Raw genomic sequence first — 24,116 nt, forward strand, 5'->3', positions numbered from 1 at the left:
AAACTGAAAAATCTTAGGATTACGCTAGGATTCGAGTAGCTATTTAATTCCCTAATAAATTCCTCAATTGAGTGGATCAACGGCTGTGCCTGATCTTGATCAGGGAAAAAATGTTGAAATTACTCAGATGATCAAATTATATCAGTGATAGTTTCCTTCTATCTGGTTTATTCAGGTGAAGGATAGTTTAGATTAATCTCGTTAGAAAAAAAAAATCGTTAAGAAAATTCAAAAAGGTGGAATCGTCCCTGCTTTTCGGGCATGGAAAATTTTCCCGGTTTTGGTTTTCGGAGTGACCACCAGCCTAGTCTCGTGCCCGGACATTCGTGCGAGGCCCCGAGTGAGAAACCCTGCCCTGCGCATGAGGGGGCTGCTTTCGCTGTCAGCTATACCGGGAGTCCGGTGCGCGGAGGGGGCAGAGGGATCTCACAGTTGGTATCAGAGCCAGGTTACCTAAATTTTAATGGAAATCTGGGAAAGAAATGTTTTTCACTTGTTAATTGTTGAAAGAACGGTAGAGGGGGAGGAGACACACACACAGGAACAAACCCTAATGTATATTGCAAACCCTAACCATAGAAGGAAGCCATCTCCACTCTCACACAAAGCATAATGCCATAATCCATAATACCCACAACACTATGAGTTGTGTCCACACACATCTAACCCTAGCTAATGTCCACACACTATGACCAGCTGGACACGCGGTCATTTATGTCTCACACATGTTCCTACCTAACATGCCAGCACATAGCATAGCTGGCTCACACTGACATCGAGCTTGAATCTCAACAGCCCCTCTCAAGCTCATGATGTATTGCCGATGAAGATGTAGATGAGCTTGGGATATCAAAGCTCTCAACACTCCCCCTCAAGCTCATCCCATGTACTCCCAACATAGTACGGAAGTACTCAAACTTCTCCCTGCTAAGTGGCTTTGTAAAGATGTCTGCTCTTCAGTCTTCACATACTATAGATCAACTGTACCATCCAGCACCTTCTCTCTGACAAAGTGATAATGGACCTCTATGTGTTTGGTCCTCGCATGAAATAATGGATTCTTGGCCAACTGTATACTGCTCATGTTGTCACAATGAATGACAACTTTGCCATCAATAGGCTCACCCAAATCTGCCAAGAGATTCTTTAACCATACAGCTTCACAAGTAGCAATGGCTGCACCCCTGTATTCAGCCTCTGTACTAGATAAAGCAACTATAGGTTGCTTCTTGCTACTCCAACTCACCACGGCACTTCCAAGTGTAAAAGCATATCCACTAGTAGACCTCCTGTCATATGCGCTACCTGCCCAATCAGCATCTGTGTAGCCATGTATATCCAAGCTTTTACCACTCTCATAAAGTAGACCATAATGTGCAGTGGTCTTCACATATCTCATGATGCGTCTCACTGCATCCAAATGTGGTTTTCTGGGGCTCTGCATAAACTGGCTTACTAGCCCCACAGCATAACTCAAATCCAGGCGTGTGATAGTCATGTAAATGAGACTACCAACCATCTTCCTGTACATAGATGGATCATCAAGTTCCTCGCCATAATCAGCCCGCAACTTCACATTTTGCTCCAAAGGTGTACTCATAGGTGTTGAAATATACAAGTGAATAGGGTGTGTGTGGGAACAAGCTCTTGGATAGAGGCTGTAAAAGAGGAGATGTAATTGTGAAAGAACCTGTGAAAAGGTTAGAAGAATCTACTGGGAGAGAATAATGGGTAGCATGAGGGAATTTAGGAGTGTGGAGATATTCTGGGAGATATTCAGGGAAAAGAGAAGAGGTGGAGAGAATCAAGCAAAAGGTGGAGATATTCTGGGAGTGAATCATGGAGAAATGAATGGGATTTGATGCTTGATGTAAACACTATAAATTGAGGCATAGCCCTAATGAGAATTTGCTGGTTTTTGAGTATCCATGCCTACATTAATCTATTTGCTAATTATTCACTAATTACGTCTTAATCATTTGCTAATCACTTTGTTAATCATGTTGATTCTAGTGTTTGATCCACCATAGCTCATCATTTTGCTCAAATTTCAACATGGTATCAGAGCCATGCCTAGAATCAATTAGATTTATGAGCCCATTAGTTAATTAATTAGGATTAGTAGATAATTAGTAAAAAATCAAATTTTTAGTGAGTTTTCACTTCTCCCCTTCACCCCCAGCCAGTGGAGGATCTCTAGCACCTTGCACACATAGAATTAGGGCATAAGCTTCTGACACAAGCTAGCTAACCCATAGGAGCTCCAGCCCATCGAATCAGAAGCGCAAACCGCCCACGGAAGCTCCCGATTTTCGCTGATTAAAAAGCTACGTTTTTCTGAGATGATTTGGTGATTTCTACTTCCACAGATCAAAGGTCTCTAATTCCTCTTAGCCCAAGGGGTAATCAAGCATGCTCTACAAGCTGGTGAAGACAGAATTCAATTTCATCAAGTCTACATTGAGATCAAAGCTCTTCATAAAATCTGCAGGTGACTTTGATAAAACAGAGATTAAGCTTTCATTATTTGGTCAAATCTTGTGTTTCTTGGCTTAATCCTCTACTAGACTCATTGCTATTGATGCCTTTGAAAGAATTTGAGCTCATTTGAAGTGGAAGGCACCAAATCTGGACTCCCCGCATACTCTGTTTTTTGCACACAAAACAGAGCATTAATTTGCTAATCAGTGATTAATCAGTACTAATCACTGTATTTTGGTGCAATTGAGGGTTCAAATTAACCATTAGGTATCTGATACAGATCCCTATAACTTCAGATTGCAAATCGGAGTTGGTTTGATACTCCAACCATCCCGTACAAATTGGTTACCCTTGATTTAATGTAATTTCTGGAAAATTGTGCTGATAAAATTGTGAAAATCATCATTTTGCATTTAACCTTTGGTTAATGCCTGTAAATCTCACTCAAATTCAAGATTATTCACAACCAGAGTTGCATTTGGGAATGTTCATGAGAATGAATGCTATAAGCATTATGTATTGGGCACATTGCATCAGTGTAAAAATGGGAACAGACACTGCCCTTGTCCAGAATAAGGCAAGAGGTAAGACCTCCCGCATAAATTTGGGTTTGCATTGCATAATGATACAAAATAAACATAAAAAGCCCAAAGGAACTGTCAGCAAAACACTGAAACATGTTGCTCACATGGAGCAAAATGACCTGACGGACGAACTCATGGCCCCAGCCATGGAAGAAGAAGAATATCTCTTCCCAAGAAGAGGATCCACACCGAGAAGAAGATCTGAAGGAAGACATGGACACGAGAAGAGAAGCTGCCACGAGAAGAGAAGCTGCCCCAAGAAGACTGAAAGAAGAGACGGACGCGTGGAGAGATGCTGCCATGAGAAGAAGACTGAAGACAAGAGAAGATGTGAGGCTCCAAAGAGTGAGGAGCCATGTGAAAATCTCTGAGAGAGAGAGAGAGAGAGACCCCACAACCCAATGTAACCTGCCCCAATAAAGTAAAACCACCTCTGAGCCACTGATGATGTAGGCCACGTGGTAGATGTATGTGTGAGCACTTTAGTCAAGGTCGCGGGTACTTATAGTAGCCTTGGACACATAGAGAGAGAGAGTGTCAAGGACTATGGAGTTTAGGGACTTGAGGCACTGGTCGCGGACTGCCAAGTAAGAAAGAAACTTGATACAGGATCCAGGTGTGCTGAGATAACTTGAGGGGAGGAGTAGACACTGGTCGCGGACTACCAAGTAAGGGGAGGCAAACTTGGTATAGGGTCTAGGTGTACTAAGAGTATTCACTTGAGGGGAGGTGTTGAAATATACAAGTGAATAGGGTGTGTGTGGGAACAAGCTCTTGGATAGAGGCTGTAAAAGAGGAGATATAATTGTGAAAGAACCTGTGAAAAGGTTAGAAGAATCTACTGGGAGAGAATAATGGGTAGCATGAGGGAATTTAGGAGTGTGGAGATATTCTGGGAGATATTCAGGGAAAAGAGAAGAGGTGGAGAGAATCAGGAAAAAGGTGGAGATATTCTGGGAGTGAATCATGGAGAAATGAATGGGATTTGATGCTTGATGTAAACACTATAAATTGAGGCATAGCCCTAATGAGAATTTGCTGGTTTTTGAGTATCCATGCCTACATTAATCTATTTGCTAATTATTCACTAATTACGTCTTAATCATTTGCTAATCACTTTGTTAATCATGTTGATTCTAGTGTTTGATCCACCATAGCTCATCATTTTGCTCAAATTTCAACAATAGGCTTACACCCTGTCATGCCATACTTTGCCAACATATCCAATGCATATTGGCGCTGTACTAACCATGTACCTGCATGATCTTTGACCACTTCTATTCCAAGAAAGTATCTCAACTCACCAAGGTCTTTCATGTCAAATTGCCCACTCAAAGCTTTCTTGACATGCATCACATCTGCACCATGATCACCTGTGATAATCAAGTCATCCACATAGATGACGAGTAAAACAATCCCATGCTCTGTCTTCTTCACATAGAGTGAAGAATCTGCTGTAGAAATCTGGAAACCAAGAGAGATAAGATATTTGCTCATCTTATCACTCCAAGCACGAGGTGCTTGCTTCAAACCATATAATGCCTTTTTCAATCTGCATACGTGAGTGGGATATCTTGGGTGTACATACCCTTCTGGCTGTGCCATATACACTTCCTCTTGTAGATCTCCATTTAGAAATGCATTTTGACATCCATTTGATGCATTTCCCAGCCATTAGCTGCAGCCATAGCAATGACTGCTCTTAATGTGCCCATCTTAGCCACTGGACTAAAGGTTTTATCATAGTCCAATCCTTGGGTCTGTGCATAACCCTTTGCTACCAATCTTGCTTTATGTCTCTCAATAGAACCATCAGATTTGCACTTCACTTTGTAAACCCATTTACAGCCAATAACATTCTTGTCCTTTGGTAATGCAACCAAATCCCATGTATCATTATGGACCAATGCGTCCATCTCTACATCCATTGCTTTTTCCCATACATGCTCTCCAATAGCCTCTTTATAGCATGTAGGTTCCACATGCTTCACCATAGATGTCATATATGCATAGTGCATAGCAAAATCTCGATATGTCAATCTGTCAACTAGATATCTGACTCTCTGGGATCTCCGCAATGCATGCGGGTCACTCTGTACACCTATAACTCTAGCATGTGGTGGCACATATCTATCCTGCCTAGCACCAGGTGTGCGTAAAACAGGTATGCCAAGCTCTTCATCCAAACTCTCTGAACTAGATGACTCATAACCTGTAATTCCAATGCCTTCAACCTTCTTCTTTCCTTTATCCACAGCACTACTCCCAGTGCTCACACTCTCATGCCTCAAACGTCCTGACCATGGACGTACAGTGCTACTCTCAGCTTCTGCTGCTACTGGCCCAGACATAGAAGTAGAACTAGAACTTGCTTGTGGCAAGTTCACAGGCACATCAGCCTCAAGTGACTCAATGACACCCTCATCTTTTGCTTTGTACCAACTAGAAAGCTCATCAAACACCACATCTCGTGAGATGACCACTTGTCTAGTTTGTGGGTTGTAACATTTGTATGCCTTTCGATCCTGTGCATATCCAACAAATACACATTTCTCTGCCTTAGGATCCAACTTCTTCTTTCATCAGGCACATGTACATAAGCTATGCATCCAAAAACTTTGAGGTGTCCAATGTCTGGCCTATAACCTGTAAGCCGCATCTCTGGCGTGCTTCCATGAATGGCTGCTGTAGGTGTTTTGTTCAATATATACACTACAGTAGCACATGCTTCTGTCCAATAGTAATCTGGCATGCTCTTTTCATTAAGCATCGCCCTAGCCACTTCACATATGACTCTATTCTTTCTCTCAGCCACACCATTCTGCTGAGGTGTATACCTGCAAGTCAATTGTCTTCTTATTCCATGCTTCCTCAAGAAATGCTCAAAAGCTTTTGAGGTGTATTCACCACCTCCATTTGTTCTCAAACATTTAATCCAACAGCCATATTGCTTTTCTGCAAAAGCTTTGAAATCCATGAACTTTTCCAACACTTCACTCTTCTCTCTAAGAAAGTATATCCATGTCATCCTGCTGAAATCATCTATGAATGTCACATAGTATAAACTGCCTTTGATAGATGGGTTTTGTGCAGGATCCCATACATCACTATGTACGATCTCAAGTGGCCTGCTACTCATATTTCCTTCTCTAAGAAACCTCAACCTTGCCTGTTTTCCAAACTGACAGGCTTCACAAACATGCATATTCCCATCATATTTAAATCTAGGCAATCCACTGACAATGCCTCTTGTCTGCATGTTCTTCAATCTTTGTATATTGACATGTCCAATCCTCTTATGCCACATATCAATGTCCTGTACCACATTCCTGCTTTTAGAGAACATGGCTGATTTTAGCTCAGGAATTCCAGCATCCAGCTTAAACAACCTGTCTTCTTTCTTGCCTTTAGCAATGACTCTACATCCATGTTTAAAATCCTCAACGAAGCAACCATGCTCGTTGAAACGAACCTATAATCCCTGGTCCACCATTTGACCAACTGAGGCTAAGCTCTTTGTGATAGAAGGCACGTACAATACATCAGACATAGATTTTGTTTGACCATTGTGCATAACCACCAATGGTACACTTCCAACATGTGTAATGGCATGTTGGGTATCATCACCTGTTTCCACATAGCCTTTCACATCCATAGGCTTCATATGCTGAAACCATTCACCATGACAAGTCATATGGTTTGATGCTCTTGAGTCCATATACCATGTATCATCATTCTCAGCATTTGTCATCATCGATCCCACAACATGCTTCATGGCAAACAAATGATTTGCAGTGCCATCATTTGCATAGTTTCCACCATGTTGTGCATAATTTCCACCATAATGACCACCATGTTGTGCTCTACCCCCTCTCAAATCATTCTGTTTGCGGAAACAATTTCTCGCCATATGACCATATTTGCCACAGTAATGGCATTCCACATCTTGCATAGAATTTTGTTGGCCTTGCCAACGTCCTCTACCACGGGGGTTACCTCTGCCTCTCTGAGGTGTATATCCACGACCACCTCGAGCACCATATGAAGGCTGAAAGTTCTGTTGTGATGACCTGTCCTGCCATCCATGACCATTACCACCACGTCCACGTGATGCGAATCTCCCCCTGCCTCTAAAGCCTCTCTGCGAGTAGAAAGCCTGATTTCTGCCATTATCATCATGGCTAGTAGATGCATCCAAAAATGAATCACTGAGTTTGATTTCCTCAACAAGTAAGAGTGAAACCAACTCATCAAAGTTCGGTAAACCTGTACTCCGAACCGAGATAGATGTATCAAATGATTTATACTCCTTGCCAAGACCACGCAAGGTAATATCCACCAAATCATCATCAGGCATGGGGGCATTTATTGTTGCCAATGCATCTGCAAACTTCTTTATTTCTTGCACATAATCATGGATGCTCCTTTTATTCCTTTTCACATTATGTATCTGCTGTCGCAATTGAGACTTGCGAGCACTCGTGTCTGTATCAAACATCTTTACCAAAGTATCCCATGCATCTTTGGGATTCTCAGCATCCTGTATGTGTATGAGCATAGCATCAGAAATACATATAGACAGATAATGCAGCACTTTGAATGCTCTCTCTGACCATTGCTTATGAGCAATAAGCTGCTGCTGTGTAGGTTGTCGAGGTAGCTTAGGCTCTGGCTCAGCACTTGTAATGAGATTCCAAAATCCTTTTCCTTTCAAGAAACTTTTTATCCTGTACTTCCATGCCTGGAAGTTCTTCCTATCCAGCTTTTCACCAACAATCTGTACTGGATTATCCGACATGTTTGCTCAATGCATACACCTTCCGCACACTTCAAATCTGTAAACGAGCCTTCCTTAGCTCAACCACACTCCAATGAATGTTCCAGATACTCCAAAGTAGCCAACAATCTTCAAATTTGATGTAGAAAATCAACCTGTATGCATCCAAAATGAGCTGGCTCACGCAGTCCGAGATACCCTGTTTTGATGCGCTTTCCACGGCTCCAAATCACAATGTAGTGGTGCAATCAAGTATGGACAACTTGCATTGACACCTAAACAACCTCAATGTTGAGTATCAACACCATCTGACATGTGTACATATCAATTTTTGAAAACCCCTTTCTCTATTTTGGGAAAAACCAGTAGTAAAATGGCTCTAATTTCTTCAATATTTGTCCAAATTGAGCAACCAGGCATTCAATAGCTTAGCAATAGTGTCCATCAACTCCATGTAAGAGGAATTTGTCCAATTGTTTAAGACCAAAGATTAATTGCTCAATTAAAATTACTCTGTTTCTCTGCAACCAGTGGACAGACTTTTTAATCAGCTCATTCCCAGCTCAATTAAGCATAATTGATCAATCCAATCACATAGCCCTCTTCTCTAATGTGTGTAGCAACCAATTGCTAAAGCAATTGTGAAATATATCAAGCAACCAATGAGAATTTGATCTCCTCGCTTCAAAAATGTCAAAATTCTGCCCTGTTTCTCTGTAGGAGCTGCGTCGCCTGCTCTACAGGGATTTTGGAGTGGTTATACTATTAATTGATGATGTCTACAAGTTTACAAGACACCTAGGTATGTGTGCAACCAGTCAATGGTTGGATTTTTGCCAAAAACACACTCCAAATGCATCAATTTGTGACTTCCTTTTCTCTGTTTTGTGAGAGCTCAAAAACTAGAAATTTCCATACATTCATATGCATCCAAATTGCTCCAAAATGAGATTAGGGCTTGCATAGGAGTTGCCAATACATTCCTCTTTGTCAAATACATATGTCTTTTGCCAGAATCACTTCTATTTCACCATACATCAATGCTTTCAAGCTTTAATGGAAAGCTTCCAAAAACCAGAATTTCTCTTTGCTTTGATTTGCTCTAATTTGCTTTGTTTTTGCCTGTATCACCTGCAATCCGCTTAAGAATGTTTAGAGGACCTTACTCGGTAGACCAAGCTCTCAGATATGATAAGAATCGGTGTGCTCCAAGCTTCACAGCTTCTCTTCACAGCTTCTTCTCCCTCTTCACAGCTTTTCTTCACAGCTTCTTCTCCCTCTCACTCATAAACCCTAATAAACAGCACAAGGCTCTGATACCATCTTGAAAGAACGGTAGAGGGGGAGGAGACACACACACAGGAGCAAACCCTAATGTATATTGCAAACCCTAACCATAGAGGGAAGCCATCTCCACTCTCACACAAAGCATAATGCCATAATCCATAATACCCACAACACTATGAGTTGTGTCCACACACATCTAACCCTAGCTAATGTCCACACACTATGACCAGCTGGACACGCGGTCATTTATGTCTCACACATGTTCCTACCTAACATGCCAGCACATAGCATAGCTGGCTCACACTGACATCGAGCTTGAATCTCAACATGAATGAACTTCAAAAATTGAAAACTTATAAATTGAATTGGAAATTTATAGATGGACACCCCGAAGCTATCTGGAATTCCTGGACTCTCTCAGAGTCAGGATATGATAGCTTTTGCGTTTGATCACCTCATCAACTCTGCTACGACCCGAATGAGCAGAGTGAGACTCGCTCACCATTTTGAGAGTCTTTACTTTCCTGATCCTCTTGAGCGACATCGGTATATGTGGTTCAATGGAGGACGGTGCATTAATGTCAGTACCAGTCAGCGTCAGAGGCTCAGGCAAAATATTTCCTTAGCCATGATTCTGATAAAACTAGGGCTTGTTCAACATGTTCAGCTCTTTGATCATTCACCCAGGAACTTTAGAACTTCATGCCGATTCTTTAGACTTCTTAGCCGCTTTATCCCTAGGAATAGAATTACAGCACCTCTCTGTGTAATGAATCGTGTATACCATGGTATGACTTCTTCACAGTTTCGCTTCTTTATACGTTTACATCTGAGGCAGTGATTCTGGAGCCCGAGCTGCTCTATGTACATATTGTAACTTTTATATAAATATAGAAATGTTTTCTGGAGAAAAACTCCCTGTTGTATAAGTGATTGTTTACGGGACGATCTGATAAAGAAAAATCTGTTATCGGACATATTTCATAGATCTCCAATAAGATCATTGTCTTGTTTAAGAAATTATTTTTTGAATCTCTTAAGTCTTAGGATCTCGTGGAAGATATCAAAATAAAAATTTAATAATATAAAAAATTTTGGCAAAATCATGAGACGAGAAAACCGTGGTCGTCAGCCAGACCCCCTCTCTGAAGATGATGAGCTTGACCCTAATGTTCGCAAGGCTCTTCATAGGACTCAGCCAGGACCCTTCAAAGGAGAAAAGGAGAACCTAGGCGAGGCTGTGGAGAAATGGGTGGAAGCCATGGAAGAATATTTTGACGTCATCACAGGCTACAATGAGTGGAGAAAAATGGCTCTTGCCCGGCTGAAAATAGTGGAAACAGCCAGGGTAGCATGGAGGAACCACTGTGACACCAACCGTTTGGACAGAAATACTCAGTCCTAGAATGACCTAGAAACCTATCTAAGAAAGAGATTTTATCCTCCTGGATTTTTGGAAACTAAAATGAATGAATTCTTAGAGCTAAAGCAGGAGAGCAAAACCGTCAAAGAATATCACCAGGCCTTTGCTCTTCTACTCAAATATTCACCACCTCTTGATGAAGAACAACTAATGGCCAGGTTCATTCGGGGAATGAACGAACCCTTGGTTACACTGGTCAAAAATGCCAAGCCAATGTCCATGGCTGAAGCAGTAAGAATGGCAAAGGATTTTGCCAAAGCCTTTGTAGTAAAGGTCCCACCAAAGCCTACACCCTCTAACTTTAAAAGATTCCAAGCCCAAGGAAGTACTTCAAACTTTCCACCCCCGAAGAGGCAGCAAGGCCCGAATCAGAATCTGGATGCAGGAAGATTCTGAAGTGAAGGAAGACCCTTCCCCCAGAATACTTTCTCAGGAGCTCCACCTCTTTCAAGAAATCAGAGGGATGAGCTCAGAAGTGAAAATCGATGTTTTGCATGCCAAGGTTTTGGTCACCAATAGAAAGACTGCTCGACTCCTGCCATGTCAAGGGGACAGGGAAGTCAAAGACCTCGAGTTCAGAGACCAACCCCGTCATACCAATCCAATCAGGGTCCGTCTCACCCAAGCCAAGGAAACCCCAAAAGAAATCCAGCTCAGCCATCTGTCTCTATCCAGAGTAACCTCAGAACTCCTTCCCAGAACTGGGGCAACCAAAGAGAAAGAGTTCCACCTCAGACTGTAGCAGCGAGAGTAGTCACAATTTCAGATGTAGTAGAAGAGGAAAGAGGGCAGATCTATGCTGCAATTGAAAACCAAGGGTCTAACCGACAGTTCTCAGTCATCCATACTCTAGCAGAGTATCAGGGTAAACCTTTTAAGCTTTTGATTGATTCAGGCAGTTCTCATTCATTCATTTCCCCTGGATGCTTGCGTAAGCTAGTCTTAGAACAGAAATCAGGGAAACCTATGCAAGTTGAATTGGCTAGTGGGAAGACTCTTTTCACTCACCATGAGACAGATCTTATCCAGTTCAATCTAGATGGTAATATGACCGACTGTCAGTTCAAAGTCTTACCTCTAGGAGTTTTTGACGAGATCCTTGGAATAGATTGGCTCCACAAAAATCAAGCTGACATACACTATCACAATGGAACCATTTCCTTCCATGATCTTCACGGGAACAAAGTTCAAGGAACTGGAGTTTCCGGATCCCCAGACCTTCAGTTAGTAAAAGCTTCTAAATTGCTGAAGGGACTTAGAAAGAAGCTCAAAATGAACTCAGTAGACTCAAATCTTAAGGCTAAAGAGCCAGAATGGTTAAGTGAATTTGATGATCTATTCCCAGTAGAGCTAACTAAAATGCCTCCAATCCGGGAAGTAGATCATATGATAGAATTGACCCCCGGAGCTCAGCCAGTAGCCCTGCGCACGTACAAAATGCTAGTTCCTGAAGCCATCAAACTCAAGGAACAGCTTAGGCAACTGTTAGAACAAGGGTTTGTAAGATCGAGTGTTTCACCTTGGGGTGCGCCAGTTCTCTTTCAGAAAAAGAAAGATGGAACGCTTAGACTCTATGTGGACTACAAAGGTCTAAATCAGCTGACAGTTAAGAATAAATATCCTATCCCAAGAATTGATGAGCTTCTGGATAGGCTAAATGGAGCCCAGATCTTCACAAAGATAGATCTCAAATATGGGTTTACCAGATTAGGAGGATCAATGATCAAGATATACCGAAAACAACCATCAATACTCGCTATGGGCATTATGAATTTACTGTCATGCCGTTCGGATTAACTAATGCCCCAGCTACATTCAATCGCTTAATGCAGGACATTCTCAGAGAATACTTAGATGATTTTGTTCTAGTTTTCTTTGATGACATTCTGATTTACTCAAAGAATGCAGCTGACCGTAAGACTCATGTCTGATTTACTCAAAGAATGCAGCTGACCGTGAGACTCATGTCCGAAAAGTCCTTGAGATTCTAAGGAAGCACCAACTCTTTGCCAAAAAGAGCAAATGCACTTTCTCTGCCGGACCACGTTGAGTACTTGGACTTTCTGGTATCCAAAGATGGAATTTCTCCAGATTCCGCAAAAGTCCAAGCAGTCATAGATTGGCCTGAACCAAAGACAGTGAAAGAAGTCAGAGGATTCTTGGGATTGATTGGTTGGTATAGAATTTTTATACCAAAGTATGCTCTCATAGCTCCCCCTGACTAACCTTCTCAAGAAGAATACCCCATTTCAGTGGTCTGCCAGGTGTTAGAGTGCTTTTGATAAGCTGACGACCGCCTTGGTAACCAATCCCGTTCTGAAGCTGCCAGATTTCTCTCTACCCTTTGAGGTAGTAACTGATGCAAGTGGTTTTGCCCCTGGGAGGAGCACTCATGCAAGAAGGTCATGCAGTGGCCTATGAATCCCGAAAACTCAGAACGCATGAAAGGAATTATGTTTTCCACGACCTGGAACTACTTTCAGTAGTATATGCCCTCAAGTTGTGGAGACATTACCTACTGGGACAAAGATTCACTTTGATGACAGATCATCAGAGCTTAAAGTGGATCTTCACTCAGAAGGATCCCAACATGCGCCAAAGAAGGTGGATGCAGACCCTGTAGGAATTTGATTTTGAAATCAAGTATCGCCCAGGCAAAGAGAATGTGGTAGCTGATGCCCTCAGTAGAAAAGCCTCCTTGCTTGCAATTTCAGTAGTATCAAATCCTTTGATTATTGAAGCAAGAGAGAAGATCATGCAGGATAGATTCTTTGGCCCTATTGCTACCCTACTTATGCAGGAAAGCAAAACTCTGCAGGAGATGAACAGAGTTCAAGGGTACAGCCTGGATGATGGCATTATGTATTATAATCGCAGGCTATGCATTCCCAATGATGAGGGAACCAAGGATCAAATTCCAAATGAAGCCCATGACAGCCTTATAGCAGGACATCCAGGTTTCATCAAAACCTACATGTCTATAAAGAAAAGCTTCTTTTGGCCTGGTCTGAAAAAGGATATACTGAATCATGTACGTCAATGTCTGACATGCCAGAAAGTCAAAGCTGAAAGAGTAAAAATGCCTGGGAAGTTACATCCAGTGGACATCCCCCAGATGAAGTGGGAATGTATCAGTATGGACTTCATTACTGGATTACCTTCAGTGCAATCAGGTTACAACTCCATCTTCGTGGTAGTTGACAGACTAACCAAAGTTGCCCATCTGATTCCAGTAAAAGAAACCTACACTGCAGTAGATGTGGCCAGAGCGTTTCTCAAGGAAATCTTCAGATTGCATGGCCTACCCAGGAGAATAGTAAGTGATCGAGATCCCAAGTTTACTTCAAGGTTCTGGACTGCATTTTTTGAAGCAGTGGGAACTTTCTTGGATCTCAGCACAGCTTATCACCCTGAGACCAATGGTCAAACTGAAAGGGTAAACCAAGTAATCGAAGATATTCTTCGGTCATGCTGTGGCAGGGAACCGAAGAAGTGGCTAAGCTATCTGCACCTAGTCGAGTTCGCCTACAATGCTTCTTATCACCAAAGTATCAGGATGAGCCCTTTTAAAGCTCTGTATGGACAAGATTGCTTAACTCCATTAACTTGGTCTAACCCATTGATTAGGGTCGAGATGTCCAGACAGATGCTTGACGACATGGAGCAGCAGATGCAGGCAATTCGTAAAGATATAAAAGCTGCCCAGGATAGACAGAAGCAGTATGCAGATAAGAAGAGGACAGATAGAGAATTCAAAGAAGCAAATATGGTCTTCATTCATGTACGCCCCAAAAGAAGTTCTTTATCTCTTGGGAAGTACAAGAAGTTATCCCCCAGATATTGTGGGCCATATCTGATTATAAAGAAAGTAGGTGACTTAGCCTATGAGCTTCTTCTGCCTCCTCATCTCAAAGTTCATAATGTATTTCGTGTAAGCCTTCTAAAGAAATATGTGCCAAGCCTAAATCATGTACTTGATGATGAAATCCTAACCTCTTCAACCCAAGGGCAGATGGAACTCCAACCTGAAGAAATTCTTGATGTTCGAGAAAAGATTCTCAGGAACAGAATTCTCAGAGAATTATTGGTAAAATGGAAGTTCTATCCTTTTGAAGATGCCACCTGGGAGAATGAAGCCGATCTGTTGTTGCGGGATTACCCCCCATTTGCGAGATGAGAGCATCTTGCGTTTTTCAAGTGGGAGAGAATGTAAGATTCCTCCCCAGCCTCTCAAGATGTACACATCTTCCCCTGTAATCAAATCCCTCTTTAGAAATATAAAAGATCTTGTTTCTACCAGTTTTGGCCTAGAGAGAGAAAATCTTCTAGAGAGTGGTAATTCAGTTTTTAAATATTTTTGAATAGAAAAAATTCTCATCTTATTAAAATAAGTTCCCCTGAAACAGAAGTTCAAAAAGATTTCCAGAAGGTGCATTAGAAATTAAGTATAATCTGTTCAAGAGGTATTATCCTGGGGGTGAAGATTTTTTTGAAATTTTAAATTAAGGTTCCTATGGACCAATAAGATTCATCCAAATGTAGGGAGGAGATAAATAGAAGAATAAAAGGAAAAATCTCCCAAAAATGAGTAAATACTCACATAAGATGAAGAGTTGACTAAGGACAAGGTTAATAGTTAATTAAAAAAGAGAGATATTTGGAAGTAATGATGCATTTTTGACACCTCTGCATGGGGGAATTCCCCTCATGAAGGAGGCGCCTATTTCACATGCTTGAATGAGTTTTAAACTCCCAAATAATGAGATATTTTTATCTCTCCTCTCTCTTGTTTCAACTAGATCCAAAAAGTGAGCAAAACTAACCCAAAAATGGTCAAAAAGTGACCAAACTGATCTGGAAAATTCTAGAATCAGTTGGCTTGGTTAGAAGTTCACTTTTTCCTATAAATAGAACCCTTCCCCTTTGTTGAAACTCAATAGTGTTTTCCACTATTACCCTGCCTCTCCCAAGTGTCAAAAACAGTGAATTTTACTCATAATTCATTAGTTTTTGACCTTCCCTCTTCCAAAAGATTGGTGGCCACTCTTGTTTCAAACAAGAGTAGAACCCTCAAACCATCAAGCCAAAGGAAAGCTCTCAAATTCATTAGTAAGTTGGAGATTCTTCTCTTTTCCATTCATTTTATGGTTTTTTATGGTTTTTATGATTTTTGTCTTCTCTAAATTGCAAATGATGTTATGCCTCATTGAAAAAAGGCATTCCCCTCTCTTCTTTAGTAAATCCAACCATTCTTATCGTAGATGAATGATTAATGAATAAAATCAAGTTTTTCATAATGTTTCTCTTTGATTGTTTACATTTAGAATGATTTAAATACTCTTGGGTAAACTTCTAATTAATTTTAGTACGTTAAAATTTGAAAAATGGTCAGCCATACAAAGGAGGTTATGGTTATTTTTTAAAAAATTTATGAAATAAAATTCATCTTTTATTAATCAAAAAGAGTAATCCCCATCGTTAGAGTATTCTAAAAGTGTCATTTTCATTCATGCATAAAAAGATGCATATTGATTAATTTTTATAAAAGAATGATTTTTAATTAATATAAAAGAATGATTATCAATAGAATTAAATTCTATGAAAGATACTTATTGATAAATTTTTTATTATGAAAGTGTTACTTTCTTCATTATGGATTTTTTATGCATAAAATAATGCATAAAAGTATATTCTTTTATTACAAAAGAGTTACTTTCATCATGTTGATTTTTATGCATAAAAGTATGAATAAAATATTATTTTTATTTTTATTATAAAAGTGTTACTTTTATCATTATTGATTTTTATGCATAAGAGGATGCATAAAAGAAATTTGTTTTTATTATAAAAGTGTTACTTTTATCATTAATGATTTCTATGCATAAAAGTATATTTTTTTATTATAAAAGTATTACTTTTATCATATTTGATTTCCATGCATAAAAGTATGCATAGAAGATTATTATTATTTTATTATAAAAGTGTTACTTTTATCATTATTGATTTTTATGCATAAGAGGATGCATAAAAGAAGTTTATTTTTATTATAAAAGTAATACTTTTATCATAAATGATTTTTATGCATAAACATATGCATAAAAGATATTTTTTATATTAAAAGTGTGATTTTTATCATAAATGATTTTTTATGCACAAACATATGCATAAAAGATATTTTTTTATATTAAAAGTGTGATTTTCATCATAAATGATTTTTATGCATAAAAGATATTTTTTTTAAATTAAAAGTGTGATTTTCATCATAAATGGATGCATAAAAGAAATTCTTTCATATTAAAAGAGTGATTTTCATCATAAATGATTTTTATGATGATAAAAGTGTGACTTTCATCAGAATTAGATTATATGCATAAATATATGCATATAGAATGATTATATTTAAATAAGGGTTCCCATAGTTCTCTGTTTAATTTTCGTAAAAAATGGAAAAATGAATAAGTAGATAATCTGTGAGAAGAAATGCTACCGTTTCATATTCACTACGATAGTAATGAAAAAAATTCAATTAAACTATCGAAGTCAGAGATCGAGATAAATGATTATTTTATTCCTCCTAAGAAATTCATGTTTTAGAAATCTGTAAGCAAATATTCGTCGAAAGAAATTTTAGAAAAAGAGAAATTGAAATAGTGCCTTTCGAGAAAGATAGTTTAGGAAGAACCTTTCCAAACCCAAACTCTGATTCATACTATTGACCAACACCTAATTCCTTCGTCAATGACGATATACTTAGTTCAGGAAAAATGCACTCAAAACACCCACCGAATCTAAAACTAAGTTATGACTTTTAATTTTGATCTGAGGATCAAGTTAACAGAATTCGAGGAATTCTGTTTGGAATTTAGACCTGGATCTAGAAGTATTGGGATACGGATTTAAGATTATTCATGGTTTTCAAACAAAATCAAAACTGAAAACTTGCATAAAAACCCTGTTTTCTTAAAGGACTGTCTTACGCCAGAATGCTGGAGGGAGCATTTGGCATATATGTTTATCTAAGGGAAGTTCGGTTGTAGCAGCTGGCGGGGAGGAGTGTTCGAGGGACAGCTCACGCGGTAAAACCTACCCAGGTCTTGACCAGACTAGGTATGGTGAAAAATGGTGTGCTTCCGATATGATGGGCGAGGGCCGACGAAGCGGTCCGTGAGTGAAGTGCTAGGACACCTAAGGAGGATCCTGGAGGGTTCTGAATAGGCGATGCACAGGCTCGCGATGCTTAGGACACCCATTCGTATGTCGAGAAGATATATATATGTATGTTGACGAAATGATTATTGTACTCGGTTACTGGATCTCGTTGTTGCTAACCAGCTGGTCCCAAACGGAGAGTCCAGATTGATACTGTTTTTGTGAAACAAGGGATTGAATGGAAATTTTGAATTATGAAATCTGTGATCATATCTATTTTGTCAATGGATTATTTTTATATTAAAGTTCTAAAGAGGAGTGTGTGTGTATCTGTTTTCTAAAGCTAAAGTTAAGAAAGGCATTTCAATTATGGGTGGGTGAGTACTTGTTTGGATCTACCGATTCCAGTGGCAGGGTGGTGGCTAACCCATGGGCCGGATGGGGTAGGCTAGAATCAGTGGAGTTTTAATAATCAAACTAAAAAATCTTAGGATTACGCTAGGATTCGAGTAGCTAGTTAATTCCCTGATAAATTCCTCAATTGAGTGGATCAACGGCTATGCCTGATCTTGATCAAGAAAAAAGCGTTGAAATTACTCAAATTATATCAGTGAGTTTCCTTCTATCTGGTTTATTCAGGTGAAGGATAGTTTAATTAATCTCTTTAGAAAAAAAATCGTTTATAAGAAAATTCAAAAAGGTGGAATCATCCCCGCTTTCCGGGCATGGAAAATTTTCCCGGTTTCGGTTTTCGGAGTGACCACCAGCCTAGTCTCGTGCCCGGACATTCGTGGGCGAGGCCCCGGGTGAGAAACCCTGCCCCGCGCATGAGGGGGCTGCTTCCGCTTCTGTCAGCACTGGGATTGCAGTGCGCGAAGAGGGCAGAGGGATCTCACAATAGAAAAATTTGAAAAATGGTCAGCCATACAAAGGAGGTTATGGCAAAATTTTCTTAAATTTTGTGAAATAAGTTTTATCTTTTATTATTCAAAAAGAGTAATCCCCACCGTTTGTGTATTCTAAAAGTGTTATTTTTATTCTATGCATAGAAAATGCATAGTAGAAATATTTTTATTATAAAAGTGTTATTTTCATTAGAATTACTGGATGGGGTTAGGTTGGACTGATGGATCCCTAAAATGAGATTAAATTTCTATTGGTATGATAAATGAACTAAATCCCGGATAAAAATTGTTCTATGGAAAAGAATCAACGGCTGTGCCTCTCAATGAGGAAAAAAGCGTTGGTCTCTATGATCCAAGTGTAATATTTCCCTTGATCTGACTATGGGACTTACGGGTTCAGTCAGATCCGTTCAGTTAGTTAAGGCTTTTGACTACGTTAGAGAAAAGTTATCCTGAAAGAATCGCCCGTGCTCTCCGGGAAAGGGAAGTTTTTTCGAGTTCGGTTTTGGAAGAACCAATGGATTAGTCTCTTGTTTGGATATCTGTGGGCGAGGCCCCAAGTGTGGGACCCTACCCCGCGCAAGAAGTGCTACTTCCGTTGCTAGCACCCCAGAATTCGTTGTGCAGTGGGGTCAGGGATCTTATAGCTGGTATCAGAGCAATTTGGCTAAAGTGGATCAACCGAGAAGCCAAGAATGTCATAAATTTATGAAGTAGCAGTAAAAGGTTGGAATTGTGTGATGAAACTCATACAAATTGATATTCAGAATGAAATTTCTAATTTGAAAATTGGGTCTTCAGATGGAAGTACTGCAATTATATGGAATCCCTGACTTGCTTGAGGTCTAGACATGATGGTATTTACCACCTGTTGTTCGAAGGGTGGTAACAAAATTCAATGTAATGCAAACAAAAAAAACACTTCACGAATTAACACTTCACACTTTAAGCTTTCAAGCTTAAGCTTTCATGCCTTAACACTTCACGGATTAAGCTTTCATACCTTAAGCCTTTCATGTCTTAAGCCCTTCATGCCTTAACACTTCACGCCTTAAGCTTTCACATGTTAAGCTTTCATGTCATCCTCATGACCTACAATCTTCTACTTCACGGCACACACTAATTACTCTACTAATTCACCCCATCACACAAGCGTTTTTATTGCACAATAACACAAGGGAGTCACACAAATGGCCTACCTAAAAATGGTAGAATATCACAAGAACCTCCCAATAGTCTTCAACAATAGCCAATACATTTTTGTTTAGCTTATAACCTACTATTATTTTGGCTAAGTAATGTAGCGGCTACTCCATGATTACATATCCATATTCATGCAATGGAGAACATTTTCACCAAATCCTCATCATCGACAACTTTCCAAGTACATCTCTGGACGGGGGGGCATGGTGGGTGACAGCCTGGTCAATGGTACAACCCATCACCTAGAATCTTCCTTCAAATTGTAAACCTCTCCAAACGAAGCTAAGTCTTCACAACACATTGATATCTAGTCCTTCGTGAAGATTTCTATATCAACCTCGCAAGTCGACATAATTCTTTCAAGCCTCACCAACAAGTGGCTATTCAACAAGAGCAGCTCAATACAACTCTATTTGACTCAATTCTTATACTTCATGTATATCTGCTTCATAGAGCACTTAAATAATCATGAAATCATAAAAATCACATAGAAAGAAGCATGTAGGAACATGTCCTACTCAACAACATTGGACAAGAATCTGGCCAATTTCTTTAAATGATTGACTGTCACTTCAATGAATCAAATGAGGAACTAAGAATCACAATCTTGTTCTCATGATTTTGTCTACGCTCCTCCAGATCCTTCTTTCTCTTCTCCCCGATCATTAAAACCTTTTAGTTTCCTAACTAACACAAATCACATGTAACTCTGTTTATGATTGCCAAAAACAAAGTGAGCAAAAAAATACCACATAAAAACATGCTCACAAAAAAATAAAAAATGCAATCACTGGCAACAAACCCCCACCACCCACACCCCATTAGGAATTCCCACTAATTTCTAACCTTTTCCTTTACTAATTAGCCTTTCTTATGCCTTTTTGAGGAACAAGGACCACAATTCTCCCTATACAAAGATCTTCAAACGCGACCCGAGGACGCGTACCCATTCCAAGGGTTAACAAGAGCTAATACCATTATCTTATGTCAAGGATTCAAAGTAGATACACCAAAAGGTCATACATTCAATATATGAAGTAATGGTGTCCAAATCTATAGCTTGGACGGACGCCCATAATGGTCCTATGGAATATTATGGTGATTTCCACTTCAAGAGCATGTGGTAGTAAGTTAGGATGAAGTCCCAAGTGATGTACTTCATGGATACATTATGAGAGTAGTCATTGTAATAGCATTAGGCCTCTTATGAGCCTAAAGTTCCCAGTCGGCCACAGTTTAAGTGAGTGTGAACACTTATGGCCATGTATATAAGTTAATATCTCTCATAATACAGAGAACTCTCCCCAATGTGCAATAGAGTCTTGATCTTGCTAATCCTCTTGCTAATCTCCCTCTCTAATGTATGCTAATGAGTGTGTGTGAGTGAAGTGAGGTGAGAGGAGGGACAAGTACACATAGTGCAACGTGGCAGTGTGACAATGCTCGTGGTGGGAGGTGCGGTGGAATTGCTTCTCAAGGAGTTGTAGAGCTTGGAGACCTCAAGGGTTATGAGCTTGGCCATTGGAAAGATCCTCATGACAGTTGTGATTCACTAGGTAATCTGTTGTTGGATGTTTCAAGGGGGGTTTGGGTGAGCCATAACACCAATCATACATAGTCCACATAACACCAATCATACATAGTCCACATTTGTATACCTTGTATAGTTGTAACTCTTTGTCCATAGCGCTTGGACATATCGTGAACTTGAATGCCATCCCAAAGTGTTTGAAGCTCCTCTACCAATGGGGCCAAGTATACATCCATGTTCTTTACTTTGTACTTCCTAGGAACTATCAATGATAGTAAGAGATGTCCTTTATTTGCAGCCATGGTGAAAGGTTATAATTTACAAGGCAGACAAGCCATGTGCTCCATGATGAACTCTGTAGACCAAATAGATTCACACAATCCATTGCTAGCCCTAGATGAATGTTATGAGGCTCTTCCTTGAAAATAGGCCTCTTCTCCTCAATGTGTCTCCATGTGAGCAAATTAACTGGGACACACATGACATTGTTCATGGATCTAGTAGACCGATGCCATGCCACTAAACTTGCTATAGATTTTCACCTGAACATATGTTTTATCCGAGGCATGATAGGGAAGTGTCTGAGAACTTTTACAGGAACCTTTTTCCCTTGAACATCTTGCCTGTATCTAAGCGCCCCATAACTTGGACATTGTATGAGATGTGTGTATTCTTGTCGGTATAGGATACAATCATTGGAACAAGCATGGATACAATTGTAGTCCATGCCAATTGCACTTAACAATATTTTGTCCTCCGCACGAGAGCTCGACATCTCATTTTCCTTTGGCAAGATTTAGTCCTTTAATAACCTGCCAAGATGAAATAGGTTTGTTGGGATGTTTTTATTTTGGGCTAACGGGGGTCTCTTATTTAGGGGAATACCAAATTTGTTAGTCAAATTAAATTTGAAATGTCAGGCTCGGCAAACCAAAAGGCAAAGATTCAAATTCAAAGTTTGTGAAAAATTATGGGTGTCGATATTTGCGTTGGTATAAGCATTGGTACAGGCACTGGTATAGTCGTCGAAAATGATTTAAATAATTACCGACATATATACCAACCCCCATATCGGTGCTTATACCACTGTCTGTAAAAAGTTACAGAACGTTGATGTGCAACTATGAAAAAAAATCCAAGGGTGTGTGTGTGTGTTTGTATGTCGATGTTTATTTTATTTTGCCGGTTTATTACTTCTTCTCCTTCTCTCACTACTCAAGGTAATGGTGTCAAGGTGCATTGCCTTTGTTTCCTTTTCCTTCCCTAGCTCTATTATGGTTTGATTTATTCTTGTTGGTTTGCTTGTGTTTGTGTATTTGCAGGTCAAGTTCTTTACACAATTCCCTTCACTTTCAGGTATGGACTTAGGCTTGGCTACGGCGATGCATGGCCATGGCAAGGCATAGCCATGGCATGGTCTCATCGCCCGCAGCAAGCAAGGGCATGACCATACATTGCCATAGCCAAGCTTAGGCCGAGAAAAGCAAAGGCACAACCATGCATTGCCATAGCCAAAGCCTAGGCCGCAGCAAAGCAAGGGCGCGGCCTTGGCTATGGCCATGCATGGCCAAGGCTATGCCCTAGCCATGGCCATGCATTCGCGGCTTAGGCTTGGCTATGGCAATGGATGGCCATGGCAAGGCATAGCCAAGACTAGGCCACAGCAGAGCAGCAAAGCAAGGGCGCGGATTTGCTTCAACGTAGGCTTGGCATATGTAAAGCAAGCATGATATACACATTTTGACAAACTCTAACTTTACACATGTGTGTAGAATCATGACCGAGACCCTAGAAGGTTACACCCCCTGGACACTCTGGTACACCTCCACCCAGTCTTCTCCAGAGTTTTCTTTCATGCCTACACCACAAGCTCTTAGCTCAGAGTAGTTCTATGAGTTCATCTCACAAGCTGTCCCCGAGTAGAGAGCCATGGCACAGTAGTACTTTGGGGATATCTAGACCCTCCAATCCAGCCACCATTGCCTCTCTTACACTGGCACGCACCCCTATCCATCACTCAACTATGTGTAGATGTAGTAGTGGTGGGCGTGGTTGTGGTAGTTGTTCTGGGAGTGGCGGCACAAATATAGTGTCTCCTACACATCAACACCCACCCATGTCCTTAGCTAGTACACCACGTGTTGAGATATCGAGCTCATCTAGTGAGGCGATGGACACTGATGACCCACCTGGGGGATAGGCCCCACACTTACACCACTGGCATGGTTGGTGAGATCATGGGTGATATGCAGCCAGTGGGATGACAGGCTGTGAGTTCTAGAGACTGGCATAGTTATAGCGCTAGCTCATTTAGTTGGGTTCACACTATAGAGAACCCTAGTATGTATTTGGTTGAGTACCTTTTCATATGTGTGTACTCTTATCTTTGTATATGGTGTGTTGAGTGTTGTGTGAAGAAGAAGAAGATTTTTAGCCTCTCACCTTGTGTGTTCTCTTTTAGGATTTTGTGCGTGTGTGTGTGTGTGCTTGCAAGAGCTCAAGCTCTCTTCTCCCTACATCTTTTCATGGTATCAGACTCTTCCCTATTTGTGTCGACGACTTGTCGGGAGCTCTACGGGAGGCACCGGCAAACGATCTCTGATTGAGGAGCTTTCTTCGTGGGAGGTAGGGCAACTATACTGTCCTATTGGACAACAATTTTTTGGGACAGAAATGCGTTTCAGGCATGTTAGGACCTCTGTTTTTCAGAAGCAAGCGATTTCAAGCACTGCAAGTAAGTCATCGATTCTATACAGAACTCTGTTTTAAGAACTGC

The sequence above is a fragment of the Cibotium barometz genome, chromosome 29 (genome assembly GCF_041138505.1).
Source record: "Cibotium barometz isolate CiBa-2024 chromosome 29, ASM4113850v1, whole genome shotgun sequence".
In the NCBI taxonomy this organism is placed as follows: domain Eukaryota; kingdom Viridiplantae; phylum Streptophyta; class Polypodiopsida; order Cyatheales; family Cibotiaceae; genus Cibotium; species Cibotium barometz.